The 26,693-nt window shown below is 34.8% G+C and overlaps 1 protein-coding gene across 32 annotated transcripts in view; it reads left to right on the plus strand.

Annotated features, from left to right (window-relative positions):
- ZBTB20 (zinc finger and BTB domain containing 20) overlaps positions 1-26,693 on the plus strand; it is an 802,591-nt gene that overhangs the window by 248,641 nt on the left and 527,257 nt on the right. For all 32 annotated transcript variants that reach the window (XM_067034564.1, XM_067034586.1, XM_067034587.1 and 29 more), the window contains one exon: positions 3,558-3,603. The gene's annotated coding sequence lies outside the window, so the exon portion shown is untranslated. The remainder of the gene's footprint in view (positions 1-3,557; positions 3,604-26,693) is intronic.

The raw sequence follows: 26,693 nt of genomic DNA on the forward strand, positions 1-26,693 counted from the left end.
ATTCAAGAAAATGGGCAGTATTGCTGCATGTATTACTTAGATCCTACTGCCTTCTCCTTCAGTAATAGAAATGGTGCTTTAAAATGCAGGTTAGTGTTGCTTATCCTGGCTTTTAATATTGTTTTAGTGTTTCCTGATTCAGAGATGCTCTGTGAACATCTAGCACATGACTGGCTCTTGGATGAGCTGTGGAATATAGAGTGATATCTTGAGCAAGTTGTCTTTCTATCTCCTTACTCCGTTAGCTTAGCTCTTTAGCTTAAAGGTACAGACATCCCCTCTTTTTCTCATACAACTACGACAGTGCTAATAGCTTCTGTTCATCTATAGCAGGTACTGTGCTAGTTCCTTTACATGCCTATAACATGTAATGGGCACAAACACTCCTATAGGGTAGGTAACATGATCATCATTTTACAGACAGGGAAAATATAACTCACTCAAGATCACACAATTGGAAAGAGAGATCTAGAACTTGATTCCAGGTTTCTCTGATAGCAAAAGCTAATCACTTAACCACCACCCTACCTCATATAACTCTGCTGCTGTCTCCAACCCACAGATCATTGATCACTTGAATAGCTTCTCTTACCACTTGGCACTGCCTCAAACAGGCTGACCGCATTGACTGAACCACAGAACCATCGTGTGACACTAGCTTCAGAGAGGCAAATGCTGATTATGGTTACAGGCCACAAGGAAACTGAACTGTCATTGAGAGAAACTCTGTGCTGCATTATTTTTTTCTACACAACAAAAATGGTTCACATCCACCACCACCATCACCACCACCCCCCCTTTGGTTGTTAGAGATCCCCTCAGCACTCGTCTATCCACCCTTACCTTCTTTTCTTTCCCTGGAGCTAGTGTTATAGCAGCATCTTTGGCAAGGTTAGCAAGTAATTCATTTATTTACTTTGGTTGACAATAAATAACTATATCCTGTTAATAATTGTGCATATGTTTATGTGGCTTTAGATAATCTGAGACAATCTTATACATCTGGTGTCTGAGATTGACTCAGTATTCTTTCATACCTGGTTTCCTATTATATAACTCTATTAATAAACAGTAAACTACATACAGATAAAAAATACATACTTATAGTAACTTATTAGGGCATTTTATAAGTGATACACATTCATGTACTTAAGAATTTTGTTGAGTGTTATGGAAATATCCATTTTTGCTCAATAATACAAAAAAAAAAAAAGCACCTGATATGTGTTTTCTTAAAGTACACCAGATCTGTCACAAATGCCTTAAACTGTATGTATTGTGTTTACATCTTTATGTAAGCTGTATGTACATATTTTTTGTTTAGTTTTTTGTTGTTTGTTTTTTAAGATTTTATTTTAGATCAGTTTTGGATTCACAGCAAAATTAATAGGAAGGTGTTATGTACATCCTTTTCAGCACTTTTTTATTTTTTAAAATCTTTTTTTTAAATTTAAAAACAAAATTATTTTTTGGCTGCGTTGGGTCTTCATTGCTGCGCATAGGCTTTCTCTACTCATGGCAAGTGGGGGCTACTCTTGGTTGCTGTGCACGGGCTTCTCATTGCTGTGGCTTCTCTCGTTGCGGAGCACGGGCTCTAGGCATGCTGGCTTCAGTAGTTGCAGCGTGCGGGCTCAGTAGTTGTGGCGCATGGACTTATTTGCTCCGCAGCATGTGGGATCTTCCCAGATCGAACCCATGTCCCCTGAATTGTCAGGCAGATTCTTAACCACTGTGCCACCAGGGAAGTCCAGCACTTTTAAATAGTTAGTACTACGAAGGTGAGATGTTTTCTAATTTGTCTTTTAGAATATCATAATGCTGAACAGTACTTTGAATGCAATAGATGCTCACTATATATACTGTTGACTTACTGAACAAATTAGTTTGTAATAGGTTGAACAGATTTGTAGTCCTAAATTGTTCTTGCCATCATTTCACTCTGCATAATTAAGGAAGTTTTACTAAGACAATTAAAAATGTGTTATTGAATTACTGGTTTAGATTCTAAAGCAGTGGGATAAAAGAGACCCTGACTATACCCCGTGAGGAACCAGTAAGGATGAGCTTCTCACTGTAGGTATACTTAGTGGATTTTATGTGTGACTGAATTAATTTATTTTACTTACGAAGGTTAGATTTATCACTTCCATATAGCACTCTAAAACTTTTTTCCCTTACCCCCCTGACAACTAATATTTTTCTTATTATAAAAGTAATGTTTATCATAGAGATTAACTATATATAAAAGTAAAAAAAAATTAAAAACATGCATAATCTTATTATCCAGATATAATCACTCTTAATATTTTTGTGTGTTCTTCGTATATTTTTTCTCTCAGCTGCACAAATTCATTATGTCCATGCAGTTGGTACTCTATATATTTATAAAACATTATAGTACCACAAGCTACCTTGTGGATTGTTTAAAAATATTTCTTTATATGGATGTGCTATGCTTTATTTATTTTTCTACTGTTGGACATTTAGGTTAGTTTCAGTTTTTCACTGTCATACAAGTTACCTTTTTAACATAAATCTCTGTTGGTTTTCAGTTATGTAAGATATAATCCTAGAATTAAAATTACTGAGTAAAGATTCTGAACTTTAAGTTCTTGATCATATTACTCAATAGTTTCCCTGAAAATTTTTAGCAATTCACACTCCTATCAGAAGTGTATGACGAAGTATTTCATTGAGTCATCATCAAAATTGATTATTTCTTCTACACACTTTTAAGCAAGTATTATCAACTAGATATAATGACTTTAATATGTTACTATCATCAACTATGTTCAGAAGTATATAAAATAAGTATTTTAGTTTGCTTTCAGAGAGAATTATGAAATATGTTTAAGGGTCACAGTAGTTCAGAGGCTACATTTTGCAATACAGTTTCCACTTACATGCAAATATTTTTCGGGTCTAATTGTGAACTGTGCATACTTTGTTTAAGCTGGACTTCTTTATCAATACCTACTTCGTTGGCAGTTATCTCAAAGTGTGTTGTGTTGAGGCATCACATCTAGTGTGGCTTTAGCATTCCCTCTTGTAGTGATCAATATCATTTCTATTTGCTGTTGTAATTTGAAGTTAATGAACATAGAGTTAACTTTTATTTAATTATGAATTTTTGTGGAGCTCTACAAAAGCACCTTTCTTCCACACAAATCCAAACTGAGTGGAGATGAATCTGAGTGGTTTCATTTTATAGAGTAGCAGTCATATTTGTATTAGGAAAGCAATAGTCTTGGAAGAATACCAAAGAGAAAAACCATTTTTAAGTGTTTGTCTCATCCTCTAGTGAAAGCACTTTCCTTTCAGAGGCCATGGTTCTTGTTTTTGATCACGCTGCTCCGGGATGCTCTGTGTGTATATAGTTCACACATGAATTTAGGGTGAACTGAGACATCCTATGGGGAAAATATAGACATAAAATAACCCTCCTATTTAAGAACTGCAGTCTTTTCTACTTCTCTGCAGAAATTGTCTCAGCATAAATAGTGGCTGCACTTAGAAAATCATTTTTACTTAAAAAATATATTTGTTTTACATTTCAGAGTACCTGATAAATTGCGAGTCTGTTTGTGCCCCATAGCTGCACAGGTATGTATATGAATTACCTATAGTTATATTAATCTGTATATTAACTGGCAAGTTATTAAAATTTGGGGTATTAAAATTGCTTACAGATTTCATAATGTGAAAATGTTAATTTTTGAGTACTTACAAATATTGACAGCGTCAAAGGATAGCACATTTTACACATACCTTGCATTTCACTCTATTGTAAGAATCAAATAAACATTTCTAAGATTTGTTGAAGCAGAATAATTTTAATTACAAAGCATTCATCTGGTGGAGAGATTAAGAGTGTTTTATGGAGCAGTACTATTAAAGCAACTCCTGACGTGCAGTCAGAGACTATTGCAAAATCACTGTTTTTGACACTGTGGTTTTATTTTCAAACTTTTTGTGCTGCTTTTTATTTTCTGTGATGGTTGCTTTAGGTAAGGAGTAGTTGCAGATGTCTGCTTCACTGTCTCAAGCACTAGAGTAATGGGAAAAAAAAATGCTTGCACCTGTTTAAAAATCTCAACTGTGTGGTGTTGTGGTTCCTGGGCAACAGGCAGGAATTCTCAAAAGCTTGGTTGCACCTGCTCAGTTGTTGCTTGCAGCTGTGTCATAAGATTGAGGGTACAGAGAAGCTTGTTAGCAGTTTGCTTGTGCTGTTACATGTTTTGTGTTCTTCGAGTTTGAAAGATTCTTACTTGATGTAGACATTGAACTATTACATTGGTTTATTATAAAACTCACTGATTTTAGCTCCCGAATATTTTATCCAAATTCTTCGTTCTCAGTCTCAAATATTTTTTTAGCAGCTGTTGACTGCCCTAGATAATGTTTATATTAACTTCTTTAAAGGATACCTGGGGAGAGTAGATCTCTCAAGATAATTGGGTTGATAATAATTTTTGTCCTCATAGAGACACTTTCTGTTTGGCTCAATTTCACTATGTTGGCAACCCCACTATGTGAGGCTGGATGTAGTTATTGATCCATTTAGCTGAACAGATTTGAAAGCATTTGGCTATTAGTGGACACATGGGGCATATTCAGAGAATTTGAGTGTATATTGTAAGATGATTTCTTGATTTATGCATGTGCCTCTGTTGCAGTAGGGTGGAAATGAGAGAGAAAAAAAGCAACAATTAAATAATGATCTTAGCAAAGGGGCTAAAATCAAGATGTAAATTTTAAGGCTGGAATATCATCCTTTACTTCTATCAAATCCTAGTCACCTGATATTTTTCCCTAAGTGTTGCTATTAGTGATGTTAAGTTTCTTTTGGGTAATAGCTCTATATATTTTCTGACAAATATCTATATTTTTAATATAGACAAACTACTACAGAGTATATCTTACACTAATTAAGTAAAGTTCTATAAATATAATATAAAAAGTAGGAACTCAGGTCTTCCCTGGTGGTCCAGTGGGTAAGACTAGGCATGCCCAATGCAGGGGGCCCGGGTTCCATCCCTGGTCCGGGAACTAGATCCCGCATGCATGCCACAACTAAAAGATCCCGTGTGCTGCAACTAGGACCCGGCACAGACAAAATAAATAAATATATAATTTTTTAAAAAGTCGCAACTCAGTAAACAAAGTTTATTTTGCGGGCCTCTCACTGTTGTGGCCTCTCCGGTTGCGGAGCACAGGCTCTGGACGCGCAGGCTCAGCGGCCAAGGCTCACGGGCCCAACCGCTCCACGGCATGTGGGATCTTCCCGGACAGGGGCACGAACCCATGTTCCCTGCATCGGCACGCGGATTCTCAACCACTGCGCCACCAGGGAAGCCCCAAAGTATTTAACTGAATAACTTATTTGGTAGTACCCAATTCCCAGTATTGAAAACTCACTCAAATAACCTGCATTATTCTTCCTAAAAATGCTTCAGTAAAAAAAATGCTAAGGAGTTTCCATCAGTATTTAGTAACATAAAATCTTAGAGCTTGTTTATCTTCTCCTTTTATTGACCCATTTAAATCTGCTTTTTTAAAACTACCATAATATGAATTTAACTGACCTCTTTGGGAGTAGGAAACATCGGTACTGAGCTAAATATATGGTTTTCCACAGACTCTTAATACAATGCCTTGTACATAGTAGGTGGTCAGTAAATGTTGAATGAATGCATGTATGAATAAAACATGTCTGGAGGGATAAAGAGTCCTAGAAACTTGTTACTTGTTGTATATTGTGGATGGTCCTGTTGGACTTCCTTCAGTTCTCATACTGCTGATGAGACAGAGATGAGAATAGTGATAAATTCTGTCCTTAAAATGAGAAATGAATAGGTAAGAATTGATCCTTGTCACAATCAAGAATTGCCATAACACTATTTGCAATGTGCTTTGTATTCATTTTGCTGACTATGAGAAAAGTCTTTTTTTTTTTTTTTTTTTAATGATAAGAAAGGGAGTGGGTCTTAGAATTTTTTGAGCCCTGGGGACCTGCCCAGTCCCCCCGGGTCTAGAAAATCTTTTTTCCACTCTTATTTATTTATTATTATTTTTAACATCTTTATTGGAGTATAATTGCTTTACAGTGGTGTGTTAGTTTCTGCTTGGTGCTTTGTGACCACCTAGAGGTGTGGGATAGGGAGGGTAGGAAGGAGATGCAAGAGGGAAGAGATATGGGGATATATATATATATGTATAGCTGATTCACTTTGTTATAAAATGAAAAGTCTTTATATTATCCCTATTTTATGCACAATGCTGAGGCATTCAATGACTAAGTCACTTGTCACCTTGGAAATATTTTCAGTATAGGAATAAATTAATCTTTGTGTTATGTGAGCAGTGCCATGAGTTTCCTGAGCAATCACTTTCTCCCCCAAACCTCCTAGCCCCACCCTAACTTTATCTCATTGAAAACACAAAAATAAACTGTATGTTGACTTATGGCCTGGTAAGATTAGATCATATTAAAAAAAATGTGTTTTGCTAAACAGAAGTAGTGGGCCCTGTGTTTGCTGTATACATGCTTATAATTATGGTTTCTATTATTCACTGAATTCTAACTGTAAATAAGTAGATATGAAGCCAAGCAGAGGTAGAGTCAAAATAGTGTGTTACAACCTGCTTTAGATAGGCCCCTCTCAAGTTCCATTTTGTATGGCATGAGGTAGTCACATAACAACGGCAGAGGTAGCAAAGTGAGCCAGTATCTATTGCATCAAAACATCTTGTTTAGACTTTTCAAATTTTAGTACCACTGCTTGATGATATTCGTGGGTACTATTAAGTTTGGAAGTATCTTTCCTCTGGGAACAGTTTTTCTTTCACCTTAGTTTACACCGGCGGGTGAGAGGCCAATATCAGTGACATTATTTTTTTTTCCAGAAACTTAGTTTGGTAGAATCAACTATATCCTCTGTTAGACTAACATTAGAAGTTAAGAAATGAACCAAGAACATGTATTAGCTAGAATACTAAACAAGATGATAGCAAATGCTTCAGTGACTTGTACTAGAAATTACAGTATGGAATACCCAGGAGGGAGAAATCACCTAGGATTCCTGAGCATAAATGCAGATTTCCCTGTGATTTCAGGGTTAAAGAAATAAAGGAAGAAAATCAATATTTATTGAGAACATAGCATGTCTAGATATAATTTCTTTCTTTCTCCCCTTCTTTTCCTCCCTCCCTTCCTCATTTCCTTTCTTACTTTTATTCCACACAATAATGAATACCTACTATTTGCTAGACCCTGAGCTAGGCTAAATAGATAGTCTTTGCCCTCAAAGAGCATACAGGATAGTAGGAAACAAAGATATGACAGCAGAACTCCGTTTGTCTTCACCACTTATTATTAGTATGGATCCAGACAAGTTACCTAGTTTTTCTGTTCCTTTGTTTCTTTGAAAAATTGGAAAAAATAATAGTATCTACCTTATGTATTGCTGTGTTGAGTTAAATATAACATAATACACCTAAAATTCTTAGTCCAGTGGTTACCATGTAGCAAGTGCTCAATAAATCTTACTATACTACTATTATTTCTAACACCACCACCACCACTACTATGATTTAGATGCTGAAGAAAGACCCTCTTCCCAAGAGCAGGTACCCTGGTCTGGACATTGTCACATTGATTGTCGTAAAGGTTCTCTCTAGTTACCTCTGCTTCTAGGGATTTAGAAGAAGTCCTAAAAATCACATAGTGTTAGAAGTTGAAGGGACCTTAATGGTCAACTATTTAATATCTTTGTTTTATCCATGGTGAGAAAATAAGCTCAGAAAAGTTCATGTACTTGTCAGGGTTTTACAGTATAGTAGGTGAGAGATGTAACAATTTGAAACCAAAACTCTGGATTCTTTGTCTAGTGTGAGATACCTCATGTAGAAAAATATTAGCATTAATTTTTTTTCTACTAGTGATTGGAGAGTTGATTCCTTATCTCCAGGAAGTAAATAGACTATATCAAGTTGTTGGAATACTAACCACAAGACAAGCTATCACTGCAGTGAATCTAAAAGACCTTCAGGTTTTCTCATAAAGAGGTTAATTTCATCTAAATTGATTGAAGCCTTTTAGTTTGTGTTTGTGAATAACTGGTTTCTTCTTAAGGAGAATAAACTGAGTCAAGTTTAGCAAGACATCTACTACCTAAGTGACTTCAGATGATTTAACGGAAACTGCGGATACCTTAAATAAATCAGCATCTTAAAAGTCTGATATGTTAGGGTATCTGGATTCTAAATCTCCTGCCTGACTTTGAACTTAGGAGCTTTGGAGTTCAAATGACCTTCACTGAATTCCAGTTCCACAGTTCAGTAGCTGTGTGACCTGATCGAGGTTGTCTAACCTTGCTAACACTCGAGTTTTCTTATCTAAAATTTGTTGGTAACAATGTCTACCTTTTCAAGGATAGATGTGAAGATTAAAGTCGATTAGGTATACGAAATACTTTATTTAGTGCATAATACACACTAGTATTTCATAAATATTCTTTTCTCTCCCCTTGTTAAAATATAAAAGTTGTTATGATAGACAATATAGGAATTTGGAGAAAGTATAGGATTCACCCATTAAGAAAGTTAATTTTGGCAAAGTTATGCCTTTGATGATTGCAGTTGAGTATCACAGTTCATCTTGGTTAGAGTTACCATTTCTTTTTTCTTTTTTTAATGAATTTATGTAGGTAGGTAGGTATGTTTGGCTGTGTTGGGTCTTCATTGCTGCACGCGGGCTTTCTCTAGTTGTGATGAGTGGGGGCTACTCTTTGTTGCAGTGTGCGGGCTTCTCATTGTGGTGGCTCCTCTTTGTTGTGGGGAGCGGGATCTAGGCTCACAGGCTTCAGTAGTTGTGGCTTGTGGGCTCTAGAGCACAGGCTCAGTAGTTGTGGCACACAGGCTTAGTTGCTCCGCAGCATGTGGGATCTTCCCAGACCAGGGATCAAACCCATGTCCCCTGCATTGGCAGGCAGATTCTTAACCACTGCGCCACCAGGCAAGTCCCAGACTCACCATTTCTAACTGAACATGCTACATGTCTGTAGAAGCTGGGGCTGTTTAAAGAAAAGCTCAAGATGAAGATAATCACATCCATTTAAATGTCTGTTGATTATGGAAGTGTGCCTTGCAATGAAAGGGCTGCTGATACAACTCCCTGGCAACTTCACCCCTCTTTTGAAAGTCAGATACCCTTAAAACTAATCTCATAAACAATGAAGAACCCATACTTGCTAATTAAACCATGTACTCTTACATGCATCCTAGTGAACTGAAGGTGATTCTGTTGGCAAGGTTTTCACAATCTAAGCAGCCACAGGTTTAGTGAGCAGAGTTGGCAATGAGTAAATGGCTTTATAAGGCTTTCTTTTTCTCTCAAAAAGGAAATTTGTGTAGTAAAATGTCTTGATAAGAAAAGTGGATTTGTGAATTTGTATGCATGATTCTCCCTTATCTCTAATAAAAACTAGATAATCTTAATTATAGTAAACAAGTTTGTTTGTTTGTTTTCCCCCTGCCAGGCTCCTTATATTGCAGCAGTATCTTCCTGAACAGCAATCAGAAAAGAAATAAGGGAAAAAGCACTAGATAATATATGAAATAGACCATTATTCAGTAGAGTTAATAAAGTTGACTTGCCTAATGTCAGGTGTACAGTTTTGACTGTGATGAGTCAAGGTAAACATTAATGCTTAAGGAAATTTTTAATTAGTTGGGTATTAGTTTGCTAGGGCTGCTGTAACAAAGTATCACAAACTGGGCAGCTTAAACAATAGAAGTTTTCTCACTCTGGAAGCCTGAGATCAAAGTTTTGGCAGAGTTGGTTCTTTATGAGGGCTGTGAGGGAAAGATCTGTTCTAGGCCTCTCTCCTCCGCTTGTAGATGTCCATCTTCTCCCAGTGTCTCTTCACGTTGTCTTCTCTCTATGCATATCTGTCTCTGTGACTAAATTTCCCTTTTTTATAAGGAGATCAGTCATCTTGGATTAGAACCTTCAACTATTATCTCATTTTAACTTGGTTACTTTCTAAAGACCCTATCTGCAAATAAGTTCACATTTTGAGGTACTGGAGTTGGGACTCTAACATATTTTTTGGAGGGGCAGGGCATGATTCAACTCATAACAGTTGGGTTAAAATAGTTGACATTTACTGAGTGACTTTTATATTACAGAGGGATATTTATATATATATATATATATATATAATTATTGATAATCCTTACAACAATCTATTAGGTAGATGTTATTTTCCCCATTTTACAGGTGAAAAAGAACTTACACTCAGAAAGAATAAGCAATTTGTCCAAGATCATACAGCCAGTAAATGTTAAACGCTAGTATTTGAACCCAGAATTCAGTTCTGCCTTTTTAATGGGTAAGTTTCATAACAACTCAGTCAAAAACCCCCAAAATACCTTGAGCGTTTAAGATTTATTTTTTTTTATCATTAGGGCTTGTGCCAAAGGACATTTTGTCCATCAAAAATAGTGCATTATTCTATCATATAAATGCCCAACATTGACTGCCTACGTCCTCACTCCTGAATTTTTTGCTGACACTTGTCTTTGAAGGCTTAGTGTTTTAGCTCTTCTGCACCTGATGAAGCTTTCAGACAGGATGGATTCTGAACATGAACTGCATGGTTGATTCTGGCCCGTTTGTGTGGATGGCATTGAGAGCCAAGTCGTGCTCAGAGTCTGCTTCTCAACACGTGTGTACTCTGCTCTCCTTCTCTTTCTCTCGCTCCTCTCCTTCATCTTTGTTTTCAGACTTAACAGGTAGTTTGTGATTTTTTTTTCCTTTTTTACAATCCCTGCCATGAGTTATTCCTTGAAAGGGAGTAAGTGTAAAGATTAATAAAATAAGAAATATCTCTGCTTACGTGAAAGCCAGTGCTGCCATAGGTATTTACTATAAACTGGCCACAGCCTTGTTGTTACTCATTCACACTGAGGAGCAAGGGGCACTGTGCACCTTATTTTAAGTTTTCTATCTTACCATTGGAACAGTTTGTTCTAACTTTGAAGTTTTAAAGCAGACTTGCTCATGACCCAATTTCACTAATAATTCTCTTAAGTAACCCTTGTACTCATTTATAAGACTTTTTTCCATCCACTGTCTGTCTAGCCTGGTTTAAAATTTTTATATATGTACTTTTAAAAAATTGATTAGCTGGAGAGCTGCCCATTCCTCTGTGCTGTATAATAAGGATTTAAAAACTGCTCACTGGATTCTGTATAGTGTAATTAAAACTGACCCACATTTGGACCTGAGTACACCAGGACTTAGCCAAACTTGCCATGAGCTGAGTTCTGGTGGCAGATGGAAACTAATGAGGACACACTCCACTCCAGAATTTCCCAGCTGCTTGGCCCCTTTTTGTACAAACAAGGTTTGGAGCGAAGTCCGGATCCCAAGAGCATGTTCTGTAAATGTGCTGTACCCAATGATTTGGGAAATGTTATCACAAAATCAGGCTGTTTCAAAGTATCCTTAAGACCTCAGCTACTCTCAGATTTTAGACATGAAAATTCAAAGAGACCTTTTATTCTCTCTCTAACCAATTTTTAATTGTAAAGTGAGTTAAAATCATATTCCCCCTCCCTCCCACTCCAGTCTTTTTTCCTGTGCCTGGCGATAGAATGATCACTTTTATCCAAATGTGGAGCTTTGCAGGTGGTTGTCTCAGGAATAGACTAGGTCTCCTTGCAACCTACGGATCTCTTCAACTGGTTTGATGTCCTGGGACTATTCAGGCAGATGTAATTGAATCAGTTTGAAGCAGCTGTAGCTGGCATGTGGTCTCTCAGATTGCTAGCACCTGCTTGTTTTTTTGCAACTCACTAGAGTGAAAGAAGTGCCAAAACCAGCATTGGTCTTGGAGCAGATAAAGCACTTCAAATCCTATATTCCATTCTCCTTCCAGTCTAGCCATATCACCATTGGTGCCTGAATTAATAAAGCCCCTTTTCATAATTATGTCTGAGGTAAACTTTTCCTTCTCATTCTTCTCAGTGTTGAGATCCTGACAGTATTGACCATGCTAGTCCAAAAATATAAGGGAGTATAATGGTGATCAGGTGGCTTTGGGGCTCTCTTATCATTAGACAACTGGGTAGCCTGTGGTTTGCAGAATCATTTAAACGAACGTACCAAATTCATTTGCTGTTCCAGTACAGTCTTATTGGCACAGAGAATGAGCAGTTAATGTATAACAAACTGTGAGCTGCTATGGAATATGATAAATAACATTTGCTTAGCAGGAGGGAATATAAAATGGAACTATTTCTCTAATGTAACTCTAAACTAATTGACATGGATTTCTTCAACACTTACTAGGTGCAAAAAGATGCAGACTACTAAAAAAGGGATAAAAATTCTAGGACCTACTAAATACATAAAACATATTTTAAATATATATATATTTAGAATTCTTTTAAAAGGCTTAAATCCATTTTTAAAATGCTTATTTTCTTTATCTTCTGTTTGTTCCATTATTGGAACAACATATTATTTGGCAGGCATAAATTTCATTCTTAAATATTACCAATCTACTGATGTTTCATTTGAACCTGGAGATGATAAAGACAACACATTTACCTAAAATTCACAGTTTATGTAGTAAAGTTTCTTTAAAAATGGTTTAATGTTGATAATATTTTGAGATTATTGAGTTTATGAATAATAGTAATAAGAGTGAATTCTAATAAAAGTCATTTTGGTATCATCAGCAGATTTTGCAAGACATAACTGGATGCTATGGACATAAAAAAAACTATATATGGTCTTTGACTTTAAGAATCTTATAGTATACTTGAAGAGACATGATATAAATTAAAGTAAGACACTCTCAGTATTAAATGCATGCTCTAGACCTGGATTTGGTGAAAAATAAATCCTATAAAAGTAAAAATATCAGCACTCTTGCTGTCAAATGAAGGCTCTATACCCAATGTCCCCCTACTCCCCTTCACTGCCCGTGAAGGACCTCACTAATCCATCATGGTTCTCTCTGCCACTAAACCAGAACTTCATCTAAGAATTCTCCTGAAGATGACACTTTAGCTAACCATTACAAATTGATGGCAGTTTATTTAAGATGAAACCCATTTGTCATCGCTGAACAAGTCATTAAGTAAATACTAAAGATATTCAGTGGAAATAAGAGCTCAGTGAGCTGCAAGTAAAACACAGAACTTGAGCTAGGCCTTGAAATAACATGAAACATAGGACTTATTCACAGATTTATTGTCCACTTTGAATAGAACATTACACTTATCTAAAAAGAAACAAGAATTTAAGAAATACTCTATAACCTAGTCATTACTAATACTGTCAAATCATTTGCTTCTCAGTAACAATTTTCTTTCATCTGTAACAATGATTTAATATTAATAATTTATAAAGTAACTGTTTTATACCGATTCATTTTAAACATCACATTTTGTTTTATTCATTCATTTATTCAATGCAAAGCATTCTAGCTATTGACATAACTGTATTCATTCTCCACTTGATTACGTGAAAACCATAATCATCTACATCTTACTGAACTTATAAAATCTTGGGAGACCAACGCCTCCTAAAACAATTCAAATATAAATAGGCTCATCTCTGAGTTGTAAGAACCATTTATTTCTACCTTTAGAATATTTGGTGACTAGAAGGTTGATCAGAAGATTGGATAACTAATATATATTAACTGCAGAAACAATTTTGTTTACTAATAGTTAGTGATTAGTACACATCTCTTAGGTTAAAAAAAGAAAAAAATAATAATTGACGTTTGCCATTTCCTAGAAAGATAATCCCTTCAACAGTTCCTTCTTTGAACATGTAATGTTTAATGATGAATGCTTGTATCATCCTTATGATTTTGAGGGTCTTTAAGGTAATTTATCAAAATAATTTCTAATTTTCTAAGTATATGCATTCCTGTATTTTTAGGGTAAAAATGTGTGAATAAAGCTTTCATCTCTCAAAATATATTTTCTTTAATGTATTTTAACTTTTCACATTATTCCCATTTTTTAAGAACATCAAAACAGGATTGTACTAAACATCATGTCCTCTTAAGATAAAAACATGTAAATGAGTTACAGTCTTCTGAATTTTGAGATTTAAGTAAGTATAGATGTATAATGATATGTACAGGAAAAAGTAGGTAAGCTGAAAATTAACTAAAAATGTTGCTTTTATAATGTGTTAGTTTTATGTAGCAAATAGGGTAACTGAGTCCAATATTACTTTAAGAAATGGTTAATTTTGGATATTATGAGATATTTCAAACATACTCTTCAGTCATGCTGGTCTGATGCCTCAAGCAAAGCAATGTATACTTATTAGAGTCTTTGCCATTGTCAGAATAGAATATACCCTTGGCTATAAGAAAATTGATTTTCCCCCTGTAAATCTGTCATTCGATACTATATTTAACTTCCCATTGATCAAAAATAGGTATATTTACTTTCTGCATCCAGTTCTTCAAAAACATAAATAACTTTTCATTTGATGACTGATTTAAATCATGTCCAATTAAGTGATTTCAAGGATACCTTTGCTATTGATCATGTATTGTCATAAAATATTTATTAATTATTTATGTCAATATGGTACTTGAGATTTTTAAAAATATAAATCTCATAATTTTTAAAAAATGACTAATATCTGTTTAAGACCAGTTTCTGGCTTTCTTGAAAGTAAGGGATTAGAAGAGGTTATATCACTTTTAGATGGCATCTATTTATGGGATTTAAGAGGGAACAACTCCAAGAAGAAAACAGTTTATTACTTTTAAAGATTGACTTACTACTACTAGCAAGCATCATTATAACCTCCCACTAAGTTTTCTCATTGATCTCTCTGTCCTTGGATGCTCCTGTCAACTAGGGGCTTCAAGGTCACCATTTACACTTATGAAACTGCTGAACCCTCTTTTCCTGTTTTAGACCTGGAAAGCACAGAGAAAGTGTATTAGCTTCCTAGCGCTGCTGTAACAAATTGCCACAAAATGAGTGGCTTTAAACAACAGAAATTTGTCCTCTTACAGTTATGAAGGCCAGAAGTCCAAAATCAAGGTACAGCAGGGCCACAATTCCTCTGAAGACCCTAGGTGAGAATTTTTCTTGCCTCTTCCAGTGTTTGGCCCCAAGTGTCCCTTGGCTTTTGTCAGCATAACTTCAAACTCTGCTTCCATCTTCACATGGCCTCCCCTTCCGTGTGTGTCTCTGTTCTCTTCTCTTCTTATAAAGACACCAGTCATTGGATTTGGGGCTCACCTTAAATCTAAGATGATTTCATCTCAAGATCTTTAACTAGTTATACCTGCAAAGATCCCATTTCCCAATAATATCAGGTCCTGAGGTCTCAGGTAGGTAGACATGAAAATTTGGAGGACATATTCAACATACTATAGAGTGTAACTTAAAGTTTCTGTAGTAAATAACTATTGAAGGCTTATTTACACATTCACACATTAATCCTTTCTCTCCTCTATAGTTGACAAAGTTTATCTGTTCAGCATTTGTAGAATACTTGCTGACTTAAAACCTTGGCATTTTTTATGGATGTAGTTGAATTATGAGTCATTTTCTTTCATATTCTTAAACTACTGAAACTTCCTTTTCATTATAGATACTGAACTTAAGGCATAGAACAGGTAATCAGCAGGGTTACAGTTACTCCACAGATGCAGTGCAAAATTAAAAACTGACTTTGATATCATCCAACTTTTCTGTGAATCCATGTGTGTTGAGATACAAAATGTACTTTTATAGTCCGTGGTATTTTCAAATAACTTTACTCATGACCTAAATTATGAGTTACATAATTTTTTTCATAATGATCTCCAGATATTATAAGCCAAGTATGCACCTGAAATTTAGTGTCATAGAGTGACAAAAGCATTGTGCTAAATAATAGTTTGTTGAAACCATGCGATAATCTTTATATTTAGCATAGGCAAGGTTTTTATTAGACAGTTATGAATCTGGCTGTATATAAAAATACACCTCCATTCAGTGGTAACTGGAAGTCATGAGAATCCAGGACCAGACTGAGAAAGCAAGGCTCAGCTCAGAGAAGTTAACTTCTAACTTTATAGAGCCAGTAAGTGGCTGAGACAGAATTTAAGCTCAGCCCTATTCAAGTGAAATACCTGCATTCTTTTTACTTCTCCCAAGTTGATTCCAAAAGTGTTGAAATGTTTTTATGCTGAAAATGTAAGTAAGGAGTATTATTAGGGTGACAGTAAATAGAGGCAGTGGAGAGTAAAGACAGTCCAAAAAGAATTGGAATAGAATTAGAAACATTTTTTGGTACTTTCCACCTCATGATTGTGGAATATTACAGGTGTGTTTTCTTTACAAATACTCAGTAAGCCAACAATTTGAATTTTAAAAATAGATAATTAGTAATTATATGAATTATGACCTGTCTTATCTACTGAACAATTCCTATAAGTTGGAGCTTGTCTGGTGCACTTCTATTCTGGATAATATAATCGTATGCTCATAGGACAAAAGAAATTAGAAGTAGTTATTAGATATCCCTGCCAAAAAAAAAAAAAAGATTACATAGAAATGAAAATGAAAATTAAATAATCTCTGAAATAGTAATACAGTTAAATGTGAAATTGATTCACAAAATTATGATTTGCAACCAAAATATATTAATTGAATTAACCTATTCTGATTTGTCTTGTTTCTGTTGCTATAAGAACCAAAGATAAGAAAGTATCCTTTTGCTAAATTGCAGATTACTCTCTAGTATGGATCACTGTTACACTGTGGTGAAAGTCAGACCTAGTCCCAGACACTGGAGATACAGCTCTGAACAGCAAGACTAAGATACTGTAACTCATGGAGTTAACATGGCAGTAGGGTGGTAGTGTGTGTGTATGGGAGGAGACAATAAACAAATTAACAAATACATAAATAAGATATGTTTAGAAAGTGGTGTAGGCTATTCAGAAAGTGCAGCAGATAAAATAGGAATGGCTCAGGGGGGTGGAGAGTGGTCATTGGTGGACTATCTGTGGAAATAATGCTTGAACTAAGAGTGGAAAAATATAAAAGAGCCAGTCAAGGAAAGATCTGGAATACAAGAAGTTTTATCTCTATATTCTTACAGGTTGTGCCCCCAAGGTGTGTGTGTATTAGAGTAGGGAAGTAAGGGGATACATGTCCTGTCTGTTAGCTATTAACATTGTACAATTCGGAGGTCTGCTTCGAGGGCATCCAGTTGACCCTCCTCTTCATCCTGGTAGTAAACACAGCAAAAATAAGCATTCAGGGATGGATTAAAGAAGCTTAATTATATCTTCCTAAAATTTTACAGACTTCTTATTTGTGAAAGCCAAAGTTAGTTAGGCCACAAAGACAGGGACTGGATTTATTGCTACTCTTAGCTGCCCTTATCAATTCCATTGCCCACTTTGATGCCAAGGATTGGTACAGAAGCCACAGGAATTCTTGAACAATCATTTCTCCCTTTGGCAAATCATCTTTTCTATGAGTAATATCATTCCTTTTCTTCTTTTTCTGTATATCAAGGCTTTAAATGAAAATGGAAGGTCAAACAGAATTTCCTTAGATTTAATTTTTTTAATAATCTCATACGAGGTCAAGATTTAACACAGAACTTTTTAGGAATATGTAGTTATCTTTCCATTTGAATTGAACACAAGAAATATGTCTTCTCATCTCTACTTTCATTCTCAAGCAGAAGTTTCTACAAATACTTCATTCAAAATTAAATTGTTTATCCATAACTAGACAAGGACGTGTGGTGGTAAATTATTGAAACCGATGAGATTTGATTGAATTTTCCTGAGTTTAAGTGTCTAATCAACATTGTACTCAATGGCATTATTATTTTCCCATTGCTTGCTGCTATAACAGATGACAGTATTACCAGGACTCAGGATGATACCATATGAAAAAAATGCACAAGGAAGTACACACTCTATTGTGAACATTTGAAAAATAGAGCCAAATAACATTTTCAGAAATGGTTTTTAGAAGAAAGGGTTTAAATTTTTTTTTCTGAGTAGAAAAACTAAAAATTTCTCAATATAATTTTTGCTAGACTCTTACCTGCATTCTTATTTATAAACCAAACTGTGGTATGATTGATAACACAACAGTTAACAGTTATACCATTGAGTATTACCACAGAAATTCCCATAATTCTGTTCTTATCACAATAATGGAAACCAAAAATGAAGGCAAGAACTAATTTCTCAGAAATACTATAGTGCACAATTTTCACTATGTAACTTAGGTAACCATACAATTTGTCATCCAACCATGACTGAGATATTTGGCTTTTAAAATCAACTATCCAGGGCTTCCCTGGTGGCGCACTCGTTGAGAGTCTGCCTGCCGATGCAGGGGACACGGGTTCGTGCCCTGGTCTGGGGAAACCCCACATGCCGCGCAGCGGCTAGGCCCGGGAGCCATGGCCACTGAGCCTGCGCGTACGGAGCCTGTGCTCCGCAACGAGAGAGGCCACAACAGTGAGAGGCCCGCGTACCGCAAAAAAAAAAAAAAAAAATCAACTATCCAAGTGTCAAGAATATTAAGCCACAATGGAAGAAGGCCATTATCATACTGAAGCTTCAAATACCACAAATTAAAAAGATACAGAGTACTTTTTATAACTTGTAAGCATGCACTATAATGTTATAGAATATCACAAAGTATTAAAGAGTGTTTGTGATAAAATATATCTGAATTATAAACCAATTTTGACCTTTTGTTCTACTAAGTTGTATATTTGAGAGCATATATCAAGAATAGGTTCAAGAAAACTCCAGGGCCAATACTAAAAGTTGGCAATGAATTATATAAGAAATATATTTCTGATGAGTCTTGTTTGGCATGTTTCAACACCTGTGCAGAACTCAACTGTGAAGACCTAGAAGAACTACTTGTACCATGAGTGTAGTATTTAAGATAATGTTTAATTTTTTCAGCTTATCAAGATTTTCATCATGCCTTGTTTTCTATTGTCATAAAGACTTGACTACAGTCTGTATACAAAGTACCAAGTAGAGATTTGTTCATTGTGGTAGCTACAGATGCTAGAAATAGATATTTAAATCTCAAACATATTTTTCCACTGTTCTGTATTGGATTATTAAGATCTAAAAGTAGAAACTGTTAGAACTATAAGAAAATTTGCGTTATCCTTTTAGTATAATTCAATTATTTTACATATGCGGAAATGGAAACATAGTGAAGTTGAATAGGACTAGACAAGTGCAGAGCGAAGAACTCAGCAATGCAGTACTCTTTACTTCCATTTTCACCATTTTTACTTCACTTTTCACCATCTAGCACAATTTTTTTTGCTATTTTTATTTTTAAAATACATGCACATAGTGAAAATTTTAAAAAATAAAATGGTACGCAAATATGTAAAATGAAAACTATGTTTTTACCAACTTATAGTACTATTACTAGAGATAGACAGTTTCAAGTGTACATGTACAAAAATGTACCTATATACCTACATTTTTTAAATGAGCAGGAATCACACCATTCAAGTTTTCTTTGTATTTCGTTTTCTTTTTAATACTATGTCTTAGAGATTTTATAGAATTTATACTGTAATATATTATGCTATATCATCTTCTTTTTTATAGCTTCCTAATATTTCCATTTTATGGGTATAACAAAATGTATTTAACCATGGTCTAATTTATGGACACTTGGTTATTTTCCATTTCTTCCCTCTTCAAAAACTATTACAATAAACAGCCTTCTAAGTATATCTTGTATTTATTCTAATATATACATAGTATAATTTCCTACATTTACTTGTATAATTAAAATTTTGATAGCTTTAAAAAATCTTCATTTAAAAACATTGTACTAATATATAATTCTAACAACTGTGCATGAGAATACCTACTTTCTTACAGGCTTACAAGCAATACTTGGCTTTAACAAATTTTTTGTTCTAGTTTGAAAAGTGAAAATGATATTTAATCACTGCATTGCTTTGCATTTATTTATTTATGAGTTGGACTAAACACCATTTTAATATTTTGTTATTTGTATTTCTTTTTCTATGAGTGGCTGTTAAATACTTTCCATTTTTGCTATAGGTTTTTTTAAATTTTTTGTCTTCTATTGATTGATTGATTTGTATAACCTCTTTGTATATGGAAAATAATACTTTTTTGTAATAGGTTTTAAAATATTTCTCAGTTTTTAATTTGCTTTTTGACTTTTGTTATGGTTTTTTTATGTAGCTGCATTTATCAATCATTTCCTTTATAATGTAGACTATTCAATACAAATTACCCATATTTTCTTCTAGTACATTTGTGATTTAGTCTTTTTTGAATATTTATAGGTTTAATTCAATGAAATTTTATTTTTGTACACTATATATATATTTTTTAATTATTAACACATTTTGGGGAAATTTATTAAACAATTTTTATTTTATCACTTGAAAAAACAGACTTTTTTTTTGTCCCATGAGTTCCTTAGGAAGGCAGATATCAGCACTAATGTAAAGAAAAATTGATAGAATGAGAACTGAAATGTCAACATTGACATATTTTTCTTTATTTATCAATCACTGATGTCTGCTGTTTATGACATAGGAAAATCCCAAGAAACTTTTTTACTTATGAGAATAAATTATTATATTTTGGTAATCTAAGCAATGATTAAATCAGTGAAAGCATCATAGAATAAATCAAACCCCTAGCAAGATACCTTTAACAGCAATTTCAGTTCATATGGCAATGTTAATTTTACTTACTTAAGAAAAGCACTTACTTATCAGTAAGACCTATAACTGTACAAATAAAATAAAAATGTGAATGTTCTAATTTAAGCAGGACGTAGTAGACTGGTGATGAAAAGTTCCTTGAAAAGTTCACTTCAAGTCATCATCATTACTAAAAGGCAATTACTTTGTATGGTTTTTCTAAGCTTGAAAAGCAGCCTGGAGGCTCTAAGAGTTCTGTTAGCTGACATCTTTGTAAGGTTTGTAAATAAGTAAAGCAGCCATTCAGTTAGAAAGTTGAATATTTACCAATAAAAGAACATTATTCAGTTTAACATCTATTATATTTATGACTGGAATTGACTTGGAGAGAAGTAAGGACAGATGAAATGTGAATCTAAGTGAGGGAGAGGAATTGAGAAATGCAATTTAGCTTTTTCCTATCCTTCACTTTATTTTTAATAGAATATTCATTTTTTCTATTATAAAAGTAACACACCATCATAGTAAAACTATTTGGAAGACACAAAAAGGCAGAAAGAAGACAATAAAACCACCCTTGATGTTATTATTACCACTTAGAAAAAGTCATTATTAACATTTTGATGTGCGTATGTTATGTATGCATGCAAAATGCATAAGATTATACTCTTTGCATGATTGTGGATTCTGATTTTTCAACTTGCTATATGTTATGAACATTTGTTTCTGTTAATAAATAATTTTTCTCTGGCATGATTTTTTTTTTTTTAACTGATTATATAGTATCCCCTACGATGGATGTGTTAAAATAATTTAGCCAATCTCTTGTTCTTGGACATGTAAGTTGCTTCCAGTATTTTTCTATTACAAATATCCTATTGATTAATATCATTGTGCGCACATTCTTATGAACATCTCTGATTATGTCCTTAGGACAAGTTATTACAAGTGAATAACTGAGTCAAAGATATACACATTTTTCAAGCTTTTCATGCATTTAGCTATACCACTTACTCATTGCTGTGACTTTACCAGCAGTCTCATGGAGTGTCTGTTTGTTCATATCCTATCAGTTCTTGGTATATAACTTTATATGGCTGAAAGAAAAGCTATTCAGTGGTCTGGGAAGGATGAGTACAAAGAGGTGGGAAGAGGTAAAGCAGAGGTAAGAGCCTTTTTTGTCGAGATGTTGCAAGCTGCTGCAGGCCATGGAGAGCAGCTTTCTCCAAAGCAAACTTGCACTTTTAGAGGTGGCTCAGACTGCATGTTAACTTGCCACAGTTCTGATGTCCCTATTTGCTTTGAGGCAGTGGCCCGACCCTCAGGCACAGTGATTGAGACCACTTACTCACACTAATGATTGCACACAGAAAATACATAAAAGATTTGTAATCATTACTCAATATATTTTGCTCCTCAAGTGTCATAAAACATTCAGGGTATATTAACTGGCAAATGCACACCTGGAGTACCTTACTGAGCTTTAGAAACTGCTAATTTAAAAAAATCAAATGTTTAATTTTGAGGAAAAAATCACTTTTGGATTTTGAGCATATACATCATCTTTCATTTTGGCCCAATTAACCCAGCAGGTGTGTGCAAATTAGGTCACTACTTTGTCACCGTGGTAACATGCTTTGGGGAGGTGGATCTTAACCACCTCCAGCACAGGTGACATTGGCTGAGTTAGTATTAAGAGATGCTTTACAAACAAACAAGGCAGAATTTAATACGTTAGAGTGTAGAAAATAGGTCTGATGCTGGGTCCCAGCAGATAATATTCCATGACATGAAAATAAGTATTACCTCAAATTTATATTAACTAGAGAGATCCAGTGAGCCTCAGAAATAGAACTTTCAAGTGAAACTTATAATCTCTGAAAGGACAGTAAAACTTACTGATGATCACTCATGAGGTGACTGTCTCATTCCCTCGTGGAGTAAGGAGTTTAGAAGACGGAGCCAGGTTCCCTGGAGTTTAAGGACATTTTTAGAAATAAGCCGTGGTTTTCAGGGTGTCAACACCTTCCTGCCTACTTGTTCTAGTGACTAAAATCTTGTCAGTACCTAAGGTTTTTAAAAGGACAGTGTCTAAACATTTCTTCTAAGTGCTATTTTTTTATCATTTTTCATAATTGCTTATGGGTTAAGAAGTTGGCAGACTTGGTCTATGCCAGCACTCCAGCATTAATACAAGTCTCTGACTCAGGCTTCTTCTCACCAGGTGGAAAATCAGACATTCTTCAAGATTGCTGGTAGAGATTGTGCAATCTGTTGGACTGCTGAAGGTTCCAAATCATGTGGGCATTCTGCAACCCCACAGAGTGGTAGAATTTCTTCACTTATCACTGACAAGTTCACACCTCTTTTGGTCATTAAAATTGTAAATCTGCATTATCAGTTGCAGAAAACAGGCCAAATTAATGATATTAAATATTATTTCCAAAGAAGTGCCGTCTCTCATGACCACTTTCAGCACCCAGTCACAAATGATATTTCCATCAAGCCTATGGTGCCAGTTCATATGTGGCTTTATGATTTTCAGTTTGCCCTATATCATGCTTTATATTTGTATCACTTGTTACAATTTTGAAGTATTTTTGTATATCATATTTTATTTTTGTGAGATTTTACACATGGGATTTCAAAGACTTGAATTCCTCTAGTGTTTAAATTCAGTTGACTGTGACCAGTTTTATTACTTATTTCTTGTGTTTTCAATAGTTAATATTTACAGAACACCTAACCAGGCTCTACAGGATTGCTTCCCCTAATCTCCCTCTCTATGCATCAAGGATGAGAGGCTCATAGTAGAGGCAAGGTGACTTGTGACTTACCCTGTGTCACAGACTATGTGAATTCCCTTTCAAATGAGAAGTATGGAGACTTCTCCATACTTCTTAGCATTGCTAAGTGGAGAAACAGTTGACTCAAGTACTCTTTTACCTCTAATTTCTCTTTCACCAGCATATACTCCCTCCCTGTGTTCAAGACCTCCTTTCTCATCTACTCCTCAGTGGACACTGAAAAAAAAAACACCTCTTTTAAAAAGCTGGTTCATAACATAAAAGCCTGAAGTCTCAGTTAAATCTGTTAACTTGCTAAGGGTAAGGGTATGTATTGTTCACTGGAGAACAGTATGCCATATTCTCCCCTGTTTGCTGGGGAACAAGGAGGGTGGCAGCACAAATTAGCATCAGAACAGAGCTTTATCACAGTGGAATCCCAGGTTGTTTTAGGTATAAGACTCAGAAACAAAAATACGTGAAGGGATTGAATCCATCAAATCTAATAAAGGAAATTATAGTAGATTCAGGGAACTTGGACCCCTGAATTGTAGTAACCAAGCTGGGGAGGAAATGGGCAGTTAAACAAAGTAGTGCTGTATCTTTCTTTCATTGTTTGATGAAATAATTTTTGCCCCTTTTAACTGGTATGTTTTTTTAAAAAAAAAATAAAAGAGCCTGATATATCTGAAACAAAGAGCTTACACAGTCTCCGAGCTGGTTGGTTTTTATACCTTCCTTTACTGATTATTGTCCTTCAGTACAATACAGAGCCATTTCTTTGTTCTCACAAGCTGGCAGTTAAATTGTATGTAAATGTATGCAAATTAGATGCTGTCTAATAAAGAGAGTCATTAGGTGGAAGAAATATTTAGTTTAGAAAAAAAAAAAGCAGGTGTATTGTGTAAAAGAAAATGTAGGCTACAAAAAAGCCCAAACTTTTGTGGATAGTTATAGAAAAAAAAAAATTAAAATAGTTATTTTAAAAGACTTACGTCTTCCTGACCTTTCCTTTGTGCTTATATATATGTGTATGTTTTTAAAATATTTACATATAAAACTAGAGGATTGGCTTCTTTCCCAGAATTACTGGAAGCACCTTCACCAGGAACATTTGGACTTGAATAATCTCCACAGCAGCATTTTCTTTCTTGAATTAAATGAATTGTAAAATGGGTGATTGGCCCAGAAATACTGTTTATTTGGGTTCTTTTCCTTTAGGTCGATAGAAGCTTAGTGGCTCCATGGTGGGTACCTTGCAATTGATCATCTTGGTTACTTTAAGATTCCCCTCCCATACTTCTCCACCTCAGCCTCTTAAAGACTGCCACAGGCTCCTTAAAAGTGATATATACTATAAGCTCCTTGAGAGGAACCCACAGTTCCTTTTGAACTTCATCAATGCTGTATTAAATGTTTCCTAGCACTTAATAAGCACTCACATTTATTTTTGAATGATTAAGTGAATGATTGAGTTGATAAATAAATGAAACATAATATCACATATATTAAATATTTTAATGGTCAGTAAAGTGGTTATGGGTATGTCAATACCTTTGTAGTCTCCAGAAAACAGTTAGTGAAACAATTCCTCAGGTTTACATATAGCAGTTGTATGATAAGTGTGTAGTGAAAAAAAAATACTTTGCTGTCCAGTTTCCTCAAGTAACAAATGTGTTGAGTGCTTACCACGTGCATCACTTCTTGTGGCAGCTATTTTGGGGGCAAAGATAAGTAAGCAGAGCAGTTTCTTTCTAGGAGCTCTTAGTTTCTACAGGAATCAACCGTACACATACTTAATACATAGCAAATTGTACAAAGTAGAGTTACAGATAAAATATTACGAGAGCATGAGAGATAAAGACAGAAATTCTGATTAAAGAGGGTCTGAGTTGGTTTCTTGGAGGAAGGTGGAACTGAAGTAATAAGCCTTGAAAGTCATGAGGAGCAAATGATTGTCTATGGTGAGGTGAAGAAAAGCAGAGTTGCAGAATTCTCTAAGTTGCAGTCCCAAGCTAATAGAAATATACTAGATTTTCTTCTATTCTCTTATGAATTTTCAGCAACAGCTTGATTTTAACCTCTGTGGAAACACAAATGAGGCCTGTGATGGATACAATAATGATTAAAGTTAAATTATAACTCCAAGTCAAAATTTAATCACATTTAGCCATTGAATGGGAAATAAGATAAAGTATGCAAAAGACTTTATAACTTTTTAATTCTAAGGTATTAGAAATATAAAATTTTATTATTATTCATAATGTGTAAGGTTTCCATGGTATAAAATAAAACATGTGTAATGTTTCCATGGTATGAAATAAAATTTAGGGAATAAGAGGTTTAGGGACAGAATGGAATACCTCATGTATGTCTTATACCTTATAGTTTGCAAAGTATCTTTCTGAATTAGTCTTATTTTATTTTCATAACAACCCTTAAGGTTGTAGAACTGGCATTATTATTTCCATTTTACAAGTGAAGAAACTGAAGTTCTGAGAAGTTAAATGACTTAGCCAAGGTCACACAGTAAGTGTCAGAGCCAGATTTTCCTGACAGATTGTCCAGTTATTTTTGTATACCTCATTATTACAGAGAAACAGTGTATGGGAGAACTATATAGCTAGAGAATCAGCATACATCTTGGCTCCAATTTTGTTCCAAATATTTTTCATTGATTTGGTTTTATATCCACATTTTCTCCATTTTGGCATGGGTAAAAAATGCAAGACTAAAACTGAGGGAGGCATGCATGGACAAGAACTGATTATTTTGGTAACTGATAGGGATAGGAAAAATAATAATGGGTCTATGGATTGAAAGCATTTTGATTTATTTTCTTGACTTTTGAGTTAAAGAAAAGATTTCAACGTGAAGGTGCAAAATATACTGCACTGAACTCATCTTGGAGGTAACCAAAGGGCTGTGGGACTAACAGCTTTTGATATTACTTAGTGCTTATTATTGTTATTATTATTATTTCTTTTTAATTATGCAAAGTGCTAATCAGTTTGATTATGCACAGTGCTAATCAGGTTAATTATGCAAAGTGCTAATCAGTTCTTCTTGAAGCACACGAGGAGAGCAGAGGTGCTGGCGGTGAATGGCGTAAGCTAGATGGGGGTAGTCACGGCAGTCATTCCTTATTAAGACAGGAG

This window comes from Kogia breviceps, chromosome 5 (assembly GCF_026419965.1).
Source record: "Kogia breviceps isolate mKogBre1 chromosome 5, mKogBre1 haplotype 1, whole genome shotgun sequence".
Classification (NCBI taxonomy): domain Eukaryota; kingdom Metazoa; phylum Chordata; class Mammalia; order Artiodactyla; family Physeteridae; genus Kogia; species Kogia breviceps.